At 36.3% G+C, this 20029-nt stretch overlaps 1 protein-coding gene and 1 long non-coding RNA gene across 8 annotated transcripts in view; one reads left to right on the top strand and one right to left on the bottom strand.

Annotated features, from left to right (window-relative positions):
* Window positions 1-20029, bottom strand: part of Sugct (succinyl-CoA:glutarate-CoA transferase) — a 724801-nt gene that overhangs the window by 38222 nt on the left and 666550 nt on the right. The window lies entirely within an intron of this gene.
* Window positions 14864-20029, top strand: part of LOC124088272 (uncharacterized) — a 42970-nt gene continuing 37804 nt past the window's right edge. For 3 of the 5 annotated variants that reach the window (XR_006850322.2, XR_009226098.1, XR_009226099.1), the window contains exon 1: window positions 14864-15029. This is a non-coding gene — a long non-coding RNA (uncharacterized LOC124088272). The remainder of the gene's footprint in view (window positions 15030-20029) is intronic. The other 2 variants (XR_009226100.1, XR_006850320.2) reach the window with 2 other exon arrangements.

Here is a 20029-nt window from a genome sequence, read left to right as displayed (position 1 = left end):
GAGTCTTTTATGACACAGGTCTCCCCAGTCTTCAGGGCAGCTGGGCAGAGCCTGGGCCAAATCTCCTCATCTCTGCCTCAAGTAGACCCATTTGTTTACTCCAGGGTTCGAAACACAGCATTTAAACAGATATGATCATTTTAAAATTTCTTCTATTATATTGATAATGTTGTGAAGCACCAGTAAAAGTAGCAAAGCAGCTTGCTTAAATGATGGAATGATTAAGAATTCAAATATGTGGAAATCAAAATTTGATCTCAGAATAAACATTCTTAATGCTTTTTTTTCTAACAATTAAAGGAAGAGGGGAAATTAGGATAAAATTATTGAAGGATGGATGTAAAAAAAACAAGGTTAATCAAAACCATCAAAATTTCTCTTATTTTATAAAATTTAAAAATAAGTACCCAATGAGCAAAGAAGAAAATCAGGCTGGTGAGGGTGATCACAATGATGGAGTTGAGAAGGGAAGACTGAGGGTGACAGGAAGACAAAGGAAGAAATGACTCTCCACATTTACATAGCATAGGATAAAACAGATTTAAAGCATCATGGATTGAGGGCTGGACATCTACATGTGTTGACTATGAGTTTGATAAAACCCTGAAATGGGCTGTTCAGGACTTGCCTGGAAACTTTGAAAAGGAACTTCCATGAATACTGTCAAGATGGACATCCCCTTTCTTAAAATCAGGAATTTACTACAAAGTATCTAGCCCTGGGTACTTATAAATTTGAAATTACTTTAAGCTTTTCATTTTATTTTACAGAAAAAGGATCTCAATTAAACTTAACGGTTTTCATTTGGATGCTTAACATTTTAGGATTTGGAAGTATATACAGTCATTGCTTCTCAGGAGATTCCCAAATGGCTTTCCAAGACGCATGTACTACTTCAGAGAGCCATTTTCTCTCTCCTTTCTCTCTCTCTCTCTCTCTCTCCCCCTCCCTCCCTCCCTCCTTCCTTCTCTCCCTCCCTCCCTCCTTCCTTCTCTCCCTCCCTCCCTCCTTCCTTCTCTCCCTCCCTCCCTCTCTTATTGCTTTATATTATATTTCTGAGGCTCCTTAGATGACACTTTACACAGACAAAAAAAAATATTTTAGACCAAGTCAGAGCAACACCCTATTCTATGCTACCACAATAGCTTGATAATACACATGGAACCATTTAATATGTTCAAAAGCAAAGCACTAGAATTTTTATATTAAAAAGTACCCCAAAGGAATATGTGCTCTTTTCACAAGGACATAAAACAAATGACAAATGCCATTAAGTCAAGTACACAGAAGTTTCCTGACAGTGGAGATATTAACAATTCCTTAGGCTGGATTCAAGTCTAGATGATACCAAAGTTCTCTCCAGATGGTTTAATAGGAACTCGGACTTTGGATGAAAATTTTAAGAAGGTGCAAGCTAAGCTCAATGTCTTTGTCATACTCCCCTGGCCACATTTGCTTGCACAAAGGACTCTCTGAACAAAAGCAAGTCATCTTGCTTTGAGGTGGTGTCAGCTGGGGGATTGTCAGCTGGGTTTGAACTGTACAGCTCCAAACATATTTTGGCTTCTAGACAGTAAACCAACAAATTATTTGCTTTCTAACCAGACCCAAGGAACAAAATTTTCATGTCTGTTTTGATGAATGAGTTATTCAGAAGTAGTGAGTTCATCTCTTTTGGCATCCAGAAATTTGTGAAAACTCATATAAATAGTAAACAATGCTTGTTTGGCTTTATGCCCCAGCCCTAGCAGTATGTTACATGCAGCCAGCCAGATTCTGCCCCTGGACATGCCCATGGGTCCCACTGTAGTCAATGAAAATGGCATGAGAATTTCTTGGGAATAGAATTTAGATGGGGTGGAAGCTATGCAGCGAGGGGCCTGGTTTAGGCCCAGAACTTAGTTCTATGGGTGGGATTTGTGTGCCTTTAGTGACAATGCCTTTTTTCTTAGCAGCATATTAACTAGGATGCCTCAAGCAGGCATGAAAAACCTGACCTAGGAGCCAGTGAATCCTAAACTGCCCAACTGTCTGGCATCATACTGTAAAAAGACAAGTCCTTTTTACTTCTGAAGTGTGTTTTCGTGTAGACATATTGAAACTGACCACAAATAAAAGTGAAAACAGATCCAGAATAACTACAGCAAACAATGGAAAACAAATGGATGCTGGAGCTCAGATGAAACAAAGCTTGTTCTGCATGCCCCATATTCTGCTTTTTCCCCCTGCAATGTTTTCTTAACATTTCTAGCATTGTTAATGGAATTAAATTATTCCACATGGGTGCAGAATCAGTCCCATGGTGCCAATATTTGTTTTCTGTGCCTAAGCTGGGAGAAACACAGTGCCCTTCTATAACAATACCACTGCTCTTTTATAGGGCCATTTAGGACTCAGTGTTTATCCAACAGGAAGCTAGGCATCATTCAGAACATATAAATGACAAGGACTTTGAACTTGAGTAGCTTATCATGTTTTCTAACATATGCTTTCACTTAGATATTCAGTTTTTGAACCACTCAAAATGTCAATTACACTTTCTGAAAGACTGTTTCATTTTTTATATTTGTTTTATTTTGGGGTTGCTTTTTTGTCTGAGAAGGGGACTGTTTAGTGATATTCTTAAGGAAAGGAAGGAGGACCATCCTATAATTTCTATACACAGATATAGAAGTAGGCACAATGAATGGTGTGGCCTCCACACCATTCTTCCTCTTTATGTTCTCATTTTCTAAGACATGTTTAGTAAGCATCTATTGTGTGCCAGATACTTTTCTAGGTGCTAGAGAAACAGCAATTAATTAAAAAGTACCAAGTATCTGTCCTCGTGGAACTTTGTATTCTTATTGGAGAAGAGAAAATAACTATATCAATGCTTAATTGCTTAATGAAATACTAGCTTACATTTTTCTAAGAATTTTTTCTCTTAGCTTCATGTCCAATGTAATATTTATGCTTAAGATGTACAATGCAGACAAGATTTATAAGCTCTTGGAAAGCAGGAAGAGGTCTATATACTTTTTCTTCTGGGACAACAGTCATCAATTCCTGGATGATTATGATCAGCACGTTTGCAATGATGAATAAAACCTTATTGTCTCAAAACCCACGTTCCACTAGTCACCATATTACAGTGGACTGTTTGTCATGTGGAGAGTAAATAGACTTGGGTTTTTGAAGTTGATCTTTCTAGACAAGGAACTAGAAAAGTAATATAAACCACTCCTTTCCTCCTCTTCCAGAAGTAAATTTAATCAAAGCATTACTCTTTTCATGATGGATTGTAACAATATGCTTTACACTCTTGAATAAAACAAGCATTCAAAGAAACAATAGTGTAACAGCCTGCCTTTGATGAAAATAATCTTCAATGTACTATATGATTTTCTTTAGAACTAATGCTTTAGTTCATTAGATTGCCCAAAGAATTTACCCACAGTTGCATGAGTATGTTATTTTGGTAATTGTTTTAATCACTGGCAAAATCATAATAATTTTGTTTATTATTTGTAATGATTCAAAAATATTATTTGGGAAGGTGGATTCTTGTTTCCTTCATGAAGATATAATAAAAAGCTGCAATATGAGGAAAAAGAGGGACAGAGGTAATACAATAATTTCCTTAATGTTTAAATAATATTGTCTTTCTGAGGCATATGACAGATAGTTAAAGGTGATGGCTTTGGGGTTAAAAAAATGGCTTGAATCCTATTTCTCCTACATACTTACATGATTTTAGGCAGAGTTGAACCTCTGTAAATCAAGCTGTTCATCAATAAAATAAGAACATGTTACTAAGGAGCCTTGGTGAGCATAAAATGGGACAATGTCTATGAAGGACATAGTACAAGAGCTGACATGCCCATAAGCACTCCATAAATGGTTGCAGTTTTTTATTTTTACTATTATTCATGTTATATTTTATTGTTATACAGCATATGGCAAGGGGGAGAAAAAATTGTTTGATCTTTATCATAAACAGCAAAGAGAAGAAAAGAAATAAAAAACAACAGAAACATTTTCATGGTCCAAATAATATTACAGCTGAAAATAGAAGCTGGTATATTCATAGTCAATCCAATTATCATTAACCACCTGGAAGAGATACATTATTTCTAAAGAAACATATAACCAGTTTCTAATTTCCTAAAAGCAAGAGACCAAAGCTATTGCTTTTACATGAACAGCCATAAGTAATCTTTAGATTTAATTGAATTTTTTTTTTTTTTTTTTTTTTTGCTTAGCTACTAGTAAGGAACAACAAAAAGTAAATAAATTCTGGTTATTTATGTATCTCTGTTACAAGACAGCCTCAACTGAAAAAAAGGCCAAGAGTGAGGATGATATTTAAAATTGTCACTTTCAGCTCCAAATTAACAAGTTGGCTCTTCAGTATTGGGATTCCAACCAGCTATCTATGGAAATCGAGCTCTACTCAAGGGACAGAAGGCATGCTCAGTGGTTTTCAGGTGTGTTAGATGAGGCTGATGAAGTACTCAGTTTCTTGAAGTCCTCATTTGATTGAAATTTATTTGTCTTCTCTGTTTCCTGTTGCTTCTTCAAAAGGAAGCTTGACGGCTCGCTACTTGCAATCACAAGGACTTGGTGGAGAAGGTGTTTACAAGGCTTTAAAGATGACGAAGTGGAAACTATAAGAATTTTATAGTCTTAAAATAAAACTTTGTTCCCATAATGAAGGCCAAGGCCAAGGCGGGGGTGGATCAGAAGAGACAGTAAATGTAGACCCAGTAATATAAAGAGGCTTTGGAGGGGTTTAAAATGCTGTTTTGGTGATGATCAAGTTGAAAAGTCAGAAAGGAGACAATTGGAAAGTATGTGTGTGTGTGTGTGTGTGTGTGTGTGTGTGTGTGTGTGTTTGAATGCTGACACCACTCAGGAAATTTCCATAGGGGAATAGAGAAAAGTTCATCCATTCTCTGTAACCCTGCTTCTCACGGCATATCTTCAAGTCATTTGTCTGGTCTAGTTTGAAATGACTAAGTGATGGGCCTTCCAAAATGTTCCCAGTGAGACTATTCCACAGTCTACAAAATTTCACTGTTTCCTCTTATTTAGCTTAATTCAACTCCAATTCAATTCACTGTTTCTATTCAAGGAAAAAAATGTTTGTCCTTTAAATTCATGTCATCGGAAACAGTTTTTTTCTTTCAACTTTTAATAATTGGGTTTTTCTCTGTAGCCATGTCTAGCATTTGCTAGAAGGGATGTATGACTGTACGTAGATCTCTTTCTTGTTCAAAAAAGCTATATTGGCTGGCTTTGCAGCCAATTCCTCTTCTAGTGTAACTGTGAGGGCATTTTATATTCTATATATGCTGGCTCAGAGGGGGCCTGAGCACATCTGATAAACCATGTATTTTACATGGTGTCTTTACATTTATTGGTCCCCCCTCCCTACACACACACATTCCTGTGTTCTGGCTCCATAAATAAAGAGCTCAAATTTCAGTCTGATTTTAAAATGTCCCACAGGCTTTCATTTCAAAACTTAACTTCCAAGAGTCTTGAACTACTATCTGCTCCAGGAGAAAGGGCATCCTCCTGTGAAAAAGTCAACTTTCATTTTCATGGTTAGGATCTTAGATGGCTCACCACTGCCAGCTTTTACAAATGTCCTCTTCCTTGCCTATGTGAAACATGCTCATGTAGATGAATTTGAGTGGAAAAACTTCTTACCAAGACACATCCACTAGATCCTGGATGACGAAGATGTTTAGTATAAAATTGTAGTTTCCTTATCTCCTCCCATAAGTCTGAGGATATAAGGCACAAATCTCTAATGAAATATTTCTTGGACACCCTCAAGATGTTCTGAATGGTTTGGGAATGCTTACATAAACGTAGATCTTAAACCCTACCATGGCTTGTTGAATCTTCTCTGGATGGGGGAAATTTTATAAAATTCCCCGGGGCATTTGTGTGCATGCTAAAGTAGGATTACCAAAGGTTTTAGTCCTTTGGCTCTATCCAGGAATGTGTTCACAAACTTCTGATATCTATCCACTTCCTGGCATGCATCTTCTCCTCTTCCTACCTGTTTGTATTCACAACCAAACCACTGTTCTGTGTGAGCAAGTTGATCTGATTTGTTTTAAATATATTTTCTTCAACCGTGGAGTGTCTGCTTGAGATAAGAGTTGAGAGTGCTTAGGAACATAAACCCCAGACCCAGCTGCAAATTCCTGGTTTTATGACCTGGACAAGATGTTTACTTGACTCTTAGTTTCCTCATCTCTGAAATGATGGCAACAAAATCAACTACCTCACAGAGCTAGGGAAAAGATCATATGATTAATCACTATGTGTAAAGTACTTAAAATATTGCCTATAAGCATAGAAAATGCTTTACAGTTATTATTATATTTAGAGCATTACAGCATCAACTTCTGAACATAATATAGAATCCTCTCTATACTCTAAATGGCTTCTAGAAAGAAAACAATGAAACAGAGACACTGCAGGTTTTCTGCAATGAACCACAGTAGAAAATAAGGGGAACCTCAATTTCTGTGGTCTACAAAAGAATCAACAGCATGGCCTTAAAAGGCCAAGAGGACAAACTCCCACATTCTCCCAGTCCTGCCCCTGACCACAACCACCCTCAGACAGACCATATCTACTGTCTGGGGCAGGGAACATCAGCAAGACCAGAGCATTGCAAGCATCCACCACGATGTGAAGGAAAAGGTCCTGCTTCTTTGGTTGGAAGGGCAGAATGAATCCTTGGACACTCACAACAATGACTCTTGAATGTCAGATATGAAAACAAATGTCTGCCTGGAGCAAAGTATCATTTTCCAGGCCCACAAGGACTGGAACTACCATAGAACTTGTGCTAAGAAAGAATTTTCCTTTATACACCATGAAAATAAAAATAATAATATTATTATTATTATCATTATTATTATCTGAATAGAAGCTTGCTGATTTTCAAGAAACTAGCCCTTCTAAAACTGGTTACCTGGCTTCCTTTGGGACAGGTTTGCATAGTAATGACTTTTTCTCTGCAGGAATTCAGCATTTGCTTGTTTCACAAACTTGCTTCTCTGCATTCTCCAAGGCTAGTGCCAAGGGTAAGGCATTGTAATGCCAGGTTTTTCTGAAAAATTAATAAATCTACTGCCATAATCCCAACTGCCTCAACTGACAAATTTAATAAACGACAGGATGCAAAGCACAGGCTTCCTAATGGGATTGCTTTCTTTTCTTTCTTTCTTTCCTTTTTTCCCCCCTCTTTGACAAGTTTTACAGAGTAGCACTTCTGAGACGTGGACAAGTGCTATAAACCTAATCCTTAGCAATTTCCTCCTTAGCTCAAATAACCTAAATATTTTATGAATGGTAAAGGGTTTCACATGTCAGCCATCAACCAACCCTTGTCTCCCCTTTACTCTGTCTTACTTTCCTTCTGGTTGTTTGGGTAATTTCTTTAAGAAATCATATTTCTGTCAATTTTTCATGGAAAATGCACAAATATTTTTCATATGCTTTCATATAATATATTTTGCTTGGGAATAGCACAGTCCTCTTGAAAATTTCAAAGGAAAGCTATAATAAATTTCCAATAGCCCTATTTTTTTTTAAGGTCTAGCTTGATATTTGGATCTAAGGAGCAGAAGGGACCAAGAGGAGGGGTCAGCAACAGACCCCCTTCATGAAAGCCTTCTCTGGTGGCTTTTCAGAGTATTCTAGGTCCTATTGGAGATGTTTTGGGTCCATCATCCATCCTACCTCACAGGAGTTCCTTTCCACAAAGTGGTTGTATGTTTTCTTAGGTCTATTGGTCTCCAGAGAAAGCTATTCATTCAGTCTAAAGCAATCTTCCTAAAGCAAAGATCTGCAGGGATTTACAATGTTGCTAGGGTAGTTTAGTTTGTAATGAAGAATGACAAGTTATTATATATTGGTAAATCTAATACTTGGAGGTACAATCCATCTAACAAAATTGATTTTTAAAAGGAGAAATAAATATTTATTATTAAGTGCTATGTCAGCCACTGTTTCAGTAGCTTAGATGCTTTGCCTTCTTGGAACTTTGTGATAATTCTAAAAGATAGGTACCATTTTCCCATGCTTCAGGGTAAGAATTACCATGCTCAAAGACATAAAGCAGCATGCACATGGCACGAAGGACACCAAGAAAATAAATGATGGCATTTGAACCTTACAGCATTAAAGAAAATGTGATCTTTTTAATTTAAAATCCAAGACACTTTGACATATTACCTACTAAAACTGGATGCATTATTTGCCAAAATGAGTTAAGATTCACTTTGTATTTTGATTAAAGCTATGTCAACAAGCAATTAATTTTGGCTTTGTCTTTTACTGTTATTAACAAATAATCCCTGTGTCTTTTTGGTATCCCAATATTCTACCTCAGCAACCCAAAACACATATTTTACTTTTTGTAATATTTATTCATCTATACAATTCAAACTCACAAAAAAGAAAGGCACAATAGAAACAACAGAATTTGTATCAGAGTCATTCTTTTATCATAATCAATTAATTTTAACACAATTGTTCCTTTAACATGACCATTTATGGATCCAGGCATCAGGCCTGGATCCTAGATATACTATAGATCCTAGAATACTCTGAAAAGCCACCAGAGAAGGCTTTCATGAAGGGGGTCTGTTGCTGACCCCTCCTATTGGTCCCTTCTGCTCCTTAGATCCAACTATCAAGCTAGACCTTAAAAAAAATTAGGGTTATTGGAAATTTCTTATAGCTTGATGACAAAAGATAAAATGTGAATCCACACTCAAGAAGATCACCATGGAGGGAGAAGACAATGACAAATTATTTTCACAGTATGGTGTAATAAATGCTAGAAAATGTAGCTACAAAGAGTAAGGTGGCACTGAGAATCTGCTTGTGGCTAGGGATTCCATCAGAGTTGCTGACACTTGAATTCTAAAGGAGGGATTATAGATTTCATGGTGGACATCATGGGGCCCTAAACTTTCAGCAGAGGAAATAACATGAAAATGCATAAAGCTGCAAATATGCCTGAGTGGCTAATGTACACCTTGCAAGTGTGGGAGTAGGGGGAGTTAGGCAGGGAAGGTGGATGAAGTCCTGGTTATGAGTTCCTTGTGCTCCAGGATACAAGAAAGGGAATACATGGTATTAATACACAGTATGGAGGGGCCTAAAATCCTAAAGGTACCTACCATTTGCATCACTCATTCTAAGCAAAGCAGTTCCTGGCTGTTCCTCTAGGGCCTATGCTTACAATCACATGATCTTCTAAATTTGGCCATAGTAAAGCGGGATGAGAAGCAGTGTCTGACCCAGAAATTACACATGATGAAGCCCATTAGCCTGTAAGGTAGGTGGGATAAGGAATGCAGGAATGAAGAGGAAGAGGTAACCTTACGGGATATATGTGACTTAGAACTAAGTGCTCTGTTGGCCGGTTAGATGTGGGTGTTGAGGGAGATGAAGCAGACTCAGATGATTTTAGTTTCCAGACGGTGTATACAAGAGGATTTCAGAGGACAGATAACCAGGATAGTTTGAGAGATCTTGAGTTAGGTAATTGAAATGACTGAGTCATGCATTATGACAGAGTGGACCTATTTTCCAAATGAAATATCCTGGTTTCTAAGGACTTCTCAGTATGCAGCTTTTGTGCGAGGATAAGGCAGCTATTTTAACTTGGGGTTATTGTTGAAACTATGAAATGCTTTTGTATACTTTAAATTAAATAATAATATCAAAAGTCAGTTAAAAGTTGAAAAATCAGTTCATGCTGTGCATCACCCCTCTCTTTCCTATTGAACATATGAAAATTTATAACCAGATTTAAATAATCCCCTCTGGTATGTTTTATAGGCTACAATTGAGGAAATCTGCTTGTGACCACATGAAATCCTTTATCAGTAGTGTTCATATTCGGTCAACCTGGCCCTAACCTGCCTTGCTCTTTGGACAGTCAGCTTCTGGGCTGTCCCTGGATTATGCTCAGGGTCATTGCTCTGTCTCAGCTGATGTTGACCTCTCTTGACAACATTTGCCTCATGCCAAGACTGCCTGGACTTCTTGGCTCCAGACTATCACGGTCCAGTTTCACAGTATAAAGTCAAATCCTTTCTCCAGATTGTCAAACAAACAAACAAACAAAAAAGATGCAACTTATAGTTACATCTACTCTAGGAGGCAAGACAGCTGAGGAATTGTCAATAGGGCTGTGGGGTCAAGAAAGTGTTGAGTTCAAATCCCTGCAATGTATTCTTTGATGTAGATCTTTAACAAGTTACTTCAACTCTCTAAGCCTCATGTGTAAAAGAAGGGTGACCAGAGATCAGCTTACTAGCTCTGAGATATAAATATCATAAGCTAATGTATATCTAGAGCTTAATCCAGTATCTAACAGAGAGCAAAAGTTCAGTTTTCTTCTTCTCTTCCTCCTCCTTTTTGTAATCATTATGAATTCATAATATGGTTCTTCTTAGTGCAAAGCCACCTAAAAAGCACTTTTTCAGAAATGCTTAGATTGTTCTTTAGCCCTCAGTTGGAAGTTCTGTCCTTACAATATCTCTGCTCTCAACACCTTTGAATATCTTTGCACAACACATTTATTTTCAAGGACCGATGACTAAACGAGACACCAACACTAGGACTCCAAACTCAATACTCACCCTGGTGGTCCTATTTCAAAGCTATTAGAAATCACTTACTGATCATTTTATGCTTTTTTTTTTCCATGAAAGGTATCAGCTGTACACAAGCAGAGAAAAATTCTAAAAGAAAGAATTTTTAGACCTCGTATCCAGAGGAGTTATTATAAACAACTGAGAGTGTAAAAAAGAAAGAAAGAAAGAAACATTTAAAAGAGGTCAAGAAAGGACCTTGACAGAACTCTTTTCATTTATATTGTTTCAAGTAAAAGATCACATACTCAAAATGTTCCTATTAATTTTCATATGCTGCACTCACTCAGCATGTTTTACTATTTCACTTCATAATGTTTTGGCACAAAAATGTAAATAACATTGCACTTCACTTTCCCAAGTCCATTTTCTGTAATAGAGGTAAGAATACACTAATAGTCAGAAACTGCACATTCTGCTGGGCGAAATCCAAAAGTGGTTTTTAAAAAAGTTTTCTGTCACAACTTGTTCTTGGAAGTTTGCTCCCTGCCAACTAAAAACTATGATTTCAGGAGAGCACACACCCTCTTAATAATCACACAGGATTACTATCTCTTGGTGTTGATTTGGGTTGAAGCCCCATGAAAGCATCTATTTTCCACTTCAGGCCAAGATCTAAAACCACTGCTTTTTGACATCATATTTTGTTTTCCTTAGAGAACTTCTGGAACATACCTGTTTAGCTGTTTTTAGGAGAGGAGCCCACTTTCCTTTCACTTAGTGAAAGATGGCCTCTAAACTGCATTTTGATTTGGGGAAGGGGTACTACTGGAAATAGTTTTCCAAGTAGCTATTTAACAAATGTTACATTGTGATAATAAAGAGGAAGGGAAACTTAGAAGAAGCAGATGACCTGCTACTAACTACCTCTATGCCCTTGGGGAAGTCTCTTTTTCTCTCTATGCTGGCCTTCCTCACATCAGTCATCTGAGTTATCCTCATTTCTCAAGGGCACTCCTATTGCACATCATACAACTTCTTCAATAAGAAAATTTGTGACTCTGTTTAATTCAGTGTTTCTCCAGCTTTCTGTCACCAGGGAACTACAATTAGCATTCTATGGAACATTTTCTTTGGAAAGTGCTTCTCAAGGCATACCTTTACTCATCAAAAATAAGAAGTCAGGGTATTGGAAAAGATAAATATTAACATCTTATATACTCTTAATGATTTGATTGATCAATTGTTTCTAGTGTGAAATAAGAATTGGAGGATGAAATTTTTTCCTTAATTAAATTTTTCAAAGAATGGAACCTATTTATGGAAATGTGGTAGATTAATTGTCCTGAAGAAAAGCATCTTGATCCAAGACTTTTTTCATGTTAGGATATATTTTTAAAACATTTTAATGCATGGTTAAGTTAACCACATATTTGGGGAAGAAGTTGGAGAGAAAAACCCAATAGACAGAGAAAATCATGAAATGTTAATTCAACGAGATTCAAAGCCATCCTCTTCTCCAACAGCATCATGCCAGTGCGTATTGGGCTATAGCTGTGAATGCCCATTGGAGCAAAGAAGATGTAGCCTAAGGATTCTCAAAGATGAGGGGTCATTGGTAAAATCCCTTCAGAGATAACCTCAGATGGAAATGAGATAACCTCAGATGGAATTTGTTTGGTTATCCATAATTTGGTTATTTCTAGCTTAAAGTCCATCTTACATGGTGCAATGACAAGAACATTTCTGTGTCTGACTCTGATTTTGCATGGAGAGTTATAAAATAATTTCCTTGAAAACCATAATTAGTCTTCATAAAAGTTTGGAGCATTGCATTCATACCACTTTGATGACCATAAAACCTCTAAGATGAAATGCAGTTTAAAGAGTAGTTAAATTTGTAGTGTCATTTGTCTCTACCCGAAGCAAGTACAAAAGGAATGTGCCTTCAATCTAGGCCTTGAAGAATTATAAGTTTCAATGAAAGTAACACACACACATACATACATACACACACACACACACATATATACACACACACCACACACACACAATCTAGAAATTTATCACCAAAAACTGGAGACAGCAAAGAAAACAAATAAACTAAAGAATCAGATCCTCAAATATTCCAGCTAGTAAATCATAAGATCTAGTACAGCAACTTGTTAAAAAAGAAGAGGAGGAATTAGTCTTTAAAAGTCTATTGGAAAAATAATACTTGAAAACACAACTCCTAATTTCTAGAAGTGAAAAAATAAAACCATTAAATAATAAAAAAACTCAAAGGAGAGGTTAAACATCAGATTAGATATGACTGAAGACACAGTGAATTGCAAAAACAGACCCAAGATACAAATTGCCAATTATCAGAAGAGAGAAAAATTTGAAAAATATTTAAGAGAAGTTAAAAAATATGAACTTAAGGTGAGAAGGCTTACCACACATCTAGCTGAAGTTTTGAAAGGAGAACATAGAGTGTCAACATTGGAAGAATTTTCCAGAACAGATGAAAGATATGCCTTCTTAGATTCAGGAAGCCAAACAAATTATAGTAAGGTTAAAAGAATATATATGAATAAATTCACACACAGACATGGCCTAGTAAAACTGCAAACTAACTAAAAACAGCAACAACAGAAACCAATGTACAAGAGGAAGGTTTAAACTAGGGAGAAAGAGAAAAGTTTGCCTATGATAACTCTTGTGTAGAGAGCTGATTTCCACTGTAAAAATGAAGGCAGAAGCATGGATCTACTAGTCAATGCAAATGCTTTTGTATAATATTCTTTAAAGAACAAAGTAAAAGGGGAAATAGGCTGACCAATAAAACGACTTACTAGAGAATGAACATCATTCACATCGAGGGCAGAGCCCTTTCTGAAGTATGACTGCCTATTTCATACCAAAGATGCCACTGCCACTTTTCACTTTTGCCTCTGTGTCCACCACCACTGCCACCTATACAAACACAGATATGTGTATTATGGATAAAAAACAAATTCCATCTAAGATCAAATTTATGAGTAAAATGTAGGCTAGTCTGAAATTCACCAAATCTAATTATAGCTTTAAAAAAATCAGTAAAAGAAGGTACACATGATTCTTGCATGGAGAAAAAGTTGAAAACAGTGGTTCTCAAACGAGGGTATGCATTAGAACCATCCGGGGATGGTTTTCAAAAGTACAAATAGTTAGCCATGCCTGTTTCACTAAATCAGAATCTCCAACATGAGAGTCAGTACTTTCAAAAGCTTCCCTAGGGGATTTTGAGACACTGAAAAGTTTAGGGACAATTAATCTAAGGCAATCCTAGCTAGATCTATCCCAGTGCTCCAAAGACTCTGATCATGGTTCTTATCAGCTCTCAGTCCTATGAATGTTTACACATTTGAAATCAAACTGCCTTTAAAATTGACAGACGCTACTCTTTAGTGTATAAGATGTCATGTGAAGCACAAATATTCATGTTGCCATGAGTGGTCCATTCTCCACCTATAGTCAGCTATAGCAACATATAATTGTGAGAAGAGATTGTATTAATTTTAATCAGAAACCACTATCATTCATATCCGAAAGATACATGAAGTCTAGAATATTTCAGCAGTGTATTTTTTCCATGGAAATTAGTAGGCTGCTAATAAACATGGAATCTGAACAAGGGGATTAAGATAAATTGAAGGTTCCATTAAACACCCTTCCCATCAAAGGAATGGTTTTCAATACAAGACCAGAATATGCAGGTCTTCTGATGACAATCATCTCTGAACAAAGGATCATCCTGATAACAGAACTCAAACACTTGGATTGCATTGGTATGTGCACACAATATTATTTCCATGAAACTCTTTAGCTAACTGCTAAACCTGCTTCAGATGAAAATCTTTTAAATATGGTGTTTTATTTTTCTATTCTAAGTCAGACACATATTCAGATGTCTTAAGTCAAGACATGTATCCAAACAGATGTAAAAATGTAATGTGACTTAAAAAATGATGCACCTCTGGCATATAAAAAACTATTTCTTCCAGTATAGTTGCACATTTTCTGTGGCCATGCCTCGTATTTACCCATTTTAGGTCAACCTTTAACCAAGCATGGTGTGGTCAGAACCCACACCATGCTTGGTTAAAGGTTGACCTAAAATGGGTAAATTATCAACATGCATGGGAAGAGTTACCCCAGAAAAAAAAAAAAGAGGAGCTCAGCCAACAAAAGAGGGAAATAAGAAAAAAGTGTGTAACATCAAATACTTGCTATATTTGTAGTATCCTTGATTAATGGATAAAGAGCTTCTGGGAAAAGCAAACCAGTTCATTTAAGTAACATGTTTATAATAGGAGAGTGGCAGCCCAGGTGAGATCTGAAGTATATTTTTGGATTGTTTTAGCAGTGAGAATTTGGATTGAGGTAAGACAAAATGTAAATCCATAAATAATATTTTCTTTTTTTATTCCTTCCTGTCTTTATTAAACATTGGCCTTGATTGCAAAAACTTGCCAACATTCCTCTGTTTACATGGGACCTATGGAAATAGCATTAAGCAATTTATTCCTCAAATGACTGTCTTTCTCTTAAAATTCTAATGTGCAACATGATGGTTCTCCTTTCAGACTTACTAAGTTGACCTAGTTAGTGAGCCTTATAGACCTAATCACTACTGTACACTCACAGTTGCTGAATTTATTGAATACACTCTCCAGAATTAAACGGCAGTTTCTGGAAACTCAGATCAGTTAGAAAGCTGTTTAAGCTAAATAAGCAAAGGAAAACATTCTTTGATTTAAATTATTTTGCTTTTATCTTTAAGCAAAATTATTTGTTTACATTGCATATACAGTAAAGAGTTACAATGACAGAACTCTCAGTTACTTGATGAAGAAAAACTTGTGCTACACTAATTTTAATCCAGGGTCTTACCTTTATCATAACAACTTTTATTTTTTTTAATTGAAGAGGAAAAGGATACATTTTGTGTAAACATAAAATGCATTTTCTGTCAACTATGATTAGTGTTTGATAAGTAAAGTTTGTGAATTTTGTAAAAGAAAAGATTTTTTGTTTGGTTTTTGAATGATCTTTGCAAAATAGCTTTCTCTGCTCTTTTGACATCTGTTAGCTCCTCCATATCCTGGAAGCATTAAGGATATTATGCTTTCAGCTGCAAGCAAATAAGAACAAATCTCAGCCACCTCATTTTATAAATCCTTTCAATCATTTGTAATATTCTTTGACTGGCAAATAAAAGGACTACATCAAAACAGTAATTTAACTTATTGCTTACGGATGGAAATAATGCATGCATGACAGTCATTGTCCATAGACAATATAACACTACATCCCAAACAGACCACATTCAGATATTTAACACTCTTTAAGTTATAGAGTATTTCTAAAAAGTTACTGATAATATCTCAAATTCTATTTTTCTAAGGTAAAGAGATCAAAATTTAAATTATTATGCCACAGAAATAACAGTGGCATAATATTCTAGATTTTTTTCATTGACACATTGCAATTAGTTTTCTTCAAATAAATTATGTAGCCCATAGTGTTATGACTATTATTTATTAGATTTGTTCTTTAAGTATGAGTTAAACCTTCAGGTAAAAGATGTTTTAAGAAAAATCTCCTCTTTGTATTCTGGCTTACTACTACACATTTGGCTTTTCAAATTAGCATATCTCTAAAACTTGTACTACAGTAGTGAAAATTCATTGATGAGCCCATTATTATTATTTGTAACAACACATTTTTCTCTTCCTCACATATGTACAGATAAATCTTATTTGGAAGGTAGCTTTTTAGAAGCAGCCACTCTGGAGTTCAATTTCTCTTAGGGCATTAATTAGTCAAGAATCTGGACACATTTTCTAACCTTTCTTAGTTTCCTTCTTTACACGTTTGTTAAGTGTAAAATTATACTCACAACATTGGGTTTTATGAGGAACAGAGGAACAATAAGTACAAACACAATACAGGGCTTTGAAAACAATAGGTACATAATGAAAGTCAGTTCTTTTCTATATTTTAATTTACATAATTATAATATAAAGTAGATATTTTCTCTGTTAAATTATCTGTTTTACAGGGCTCTCTGAGATATGAGAGCCTGCTGCTCAGTGCAGCACTATTCACTCTAAGATGTGCCCATTCATGGAAGAATTAACAAAGAAAATGTGGTATATACATATAAAGAAATATTTTTGTAGGAAATTCTGCCATATACAATTTGAATAGTTTTGGAAATCCATGCCATATGTATGAAACTTGAAATAACTTTAAGCAAAATAAGCCAGTCACAGAAGTATATACTGCATGACTCTACTTTGAGGAGTTATCTCAACTAATGTAATTAATAACAGCAGAGAATAGAATGGTGGTTCCTAGGGACTGAGAGAGAGGGGGAATTGGAACTTGCTAATCAATTGGCATAAAGTGTCAATTATGCAATATGAAAAAGTTCTTAAGATCTTGCATACAATATTGTTCCTATAGTTGACAATTCTGGGTTGCATACAAAATTGAGTTAAGAGGATAAATCTCAGGTTAAGTGTTTTTACTGCAATAAATCCAATTAAATATCTTCTTAGGATTTTAATACAATGCTGTTTCTGGTATTTTCTTTTGTGCATTCCTCCCATGCTCCCGCTCCCTATCCCACTATGAATCAGCCTCCTTATATCAAAGAAAACATTTGGCATTTATTTTTTTTGGGGGGGGATTGGCTAACTTCACTTAGCATTTTTTCTCTAACTCCATCTATTTACCTGCAAATACCATGATTTTATTCTCTCTTATTGCTGAGTAATATTCCATTGTGTATATATGCCACATTTTGTTTATCCATTCATCTATTGAAGGGCATCTAGGTTGGTTCCACAGTTTAGCTATTGTGAATTGTGCTGCTGTAAACATTGATATGGCTGTGTCCCTGTTGTATGTTGTTTTTAAGTCCTTTGGGTATAGACTGAGGAGAGGGACAGCTGGGTCAAATGGTGGTTTCATTCCCAATTTTCCAAGAAATCTCCATACTGCTTTCTATATTGGCTGCAACAATTTGCAATCCCACCAGCAGTGTATCTTTTTTCCCTGCATCCTGGACAACACTTATTGTTCATATGCATAACAGCTGCCATTCTGACTGGAGTGAGATGAAACTTTAGAGTAGTTTTGATTTGCATTTCTCTAATTGCTAGTCCCTGCGTCTAACAGAAGAAAAAGTAGGCCCTAACCTCCATTATGTGGGATTAGGTCCCAACTTCCTTAATAAGACTCCTGTAGTACAAGAATTAAAATCAAGAATCAATAAATGGGATGGACTCAAACTAAAAAGCTTCTTCTCAGCAAAAGAAAATAGACAGCCTCCAACTTGAGAGCAAATCTTTACCCTGTACACATCAGATAGAGCACTAATCACTAGGGTATATAAAGAACTCAAAAAGGTCAACACCAAAAAAAAACAAATAACCCAATCAATAAATGGGCCAAGGACCTGAACTGATCGACAAATACATGAAAAAATGTTATCACTTCTAATGTTTTATAGCACAGTACAACAACTACAACTGACAATTAACACTTAATTGTGCATTTCAATACTCCATAGAGAGGATTTTGATTGTTTCCAACACACACAAAAAAAATGATGTCTAAGATGATGGCTATGCCAATTACCCTAATCTGCTCTTTACACACAGTATTCAGGTACTGAAATATCACACTGCACCTAATTATGTACAATTTTATATCAATTAAAATTTTAATAATAAGTGAATAGGGAAAATTAAATAAAATTTAAAATAAAACCTAACTCAAAAACATCCTGATGGATCCAGGTATGAAATCACATCACCAGGATCCTTTCATCCAGTTTTCATTCCTGTCAATAGATGACCTCAAGCAGCCTCCCATTAAGTTGTAACAAATAGGTCAACCCAGAGCCTGAGCTTATATTTTAACACTTGAGCAAATCAAACTGAAAAAGGGCTATTTTCTCCAATATTTCCAGAAATAACCCCAAAATTTTCTCTGGATTTGGTCATGTGCCCTACCCTGAACTAAATTCTCTGACCAGAAAAATCCAATAGACTCATGTTCCCTCATGGACCAAGGTAGGTGGCAGCAGCTCTCCCTGAACCACTGTGAATAGTCAAGAGAGGGCAAGTGGAGAGTAAAATCTGACAGAGATGGAAGAAAAGTCTAAATTTTGGATGCACACCCCACAGAGATTCATCTGAAGAACAAGGTCTATCATTTACACTTGTTTCTTTTTTACATCTTTGATTTCTTTGCAGAGATATTCTATTTCTTTGCTAAGACTTTCTACATTTTCCCTGTGTGTGTTTGTAATTGCTTGTTGAAGGATTTTGTTATTTTTTTTCCCTTCCTTCTTTTTTGTAGGATGGTTGCTTTAACACCCTTGTCAGATAATTCCAACCTCTCTGCATTCTCATTGTTGACATCTATGGAGTATGTCTATTGTTTCTCATTCAAGTTGAGTTTTCCTGGTTCTTAAGTATGTGATTTTCAATTATACCCTGGACACTTGGTATAGATGAGATTCTGGATCCTATTTAAATTGTCCATCTTAGCAGGTTTCCTATGTGTCTATGCTGGCAGCAGGAAGGAGATGTTGCCTCATTACTGCAAGTTAAGGGTAGAAATCCACGTTCCCCATTTTATCTTCATTGGTACCCTGCTAAGGAGTAATGACTCTTTCTGGTCAGAGGTGGGAGTTCAGATTCCATACTAAGTCTCTGCCAAAACTGCTCTGATTTATACATAGTGAGAGGGAGAACCTACTTGCTCCAACCCTTGTGGCTTCCACTGATACAGCAAGCAAAATGGGTGTCTTATTATTATTGGGAGATAATGGAGGCCTCTTGGCCTCTTCTGACACCATCCCAGCAGGGATGGGAGGAGTGCCTTGTTAACTTACTGGGAGGGAGAGGAAGTCCATTCTCTCCATGCTTTTCTGCTTTTGCTAAGGGAATGGTACTTGTTCCTGCCAGGCTGGGATTAAAGTCCAAGATCCCCACCTACTTCCCCTGATTCAACCCCACCATGAGTGTATATTGCAGGATGGATATGCCAATCACCATTTCAGCTGGTCAAGGGTGAAAATCTAGGTTCCCCTCTCTGCCTTTGCTGACAAAATTACAGGTGCAGCTACTATGTTTTCTTGTGGTAACTGACTGAACTAGGTACATTATTGTCTATATGTTTTCTGGTGGCCCCGTTTTAGAGACAGCCAGCATTTCTTGAGGTTTTCTTTTTTCCCCCCAGTCTTGGTATTTCTTGATTGATAGCTCTCCAACACTCAGTCTGGGATATACTAGGTAAAAAGAAACCCCAGGGAACTCACTGCCAAGTTAATATTCGGATCCCAAGATGCCTAGCTGGTCTGG

This window comes from Marmota monax, unplaced genomic scaffold, assembly GCF_021218885.2.
Source record: "Marmota monax isolate L192 unplaced genomic scaffold, Marmota_monax_Labrador192_F-V1.1 WCK01_AAM20220418_F8-fsc00109, whole genome shotgun sequence".
In the NCBI taxonomy this organism is placed as follows: domain Eukaryota; kingdom Metazoa; phylum Chordata; class Mammalia; order Rodentia; family Sciuridae; genus Marmota; species Marmota monax.
Note: the sequence above shows the minus strand (reverse complement) of the source record. Positions and strands in the feature narration are given on the sequence as shown.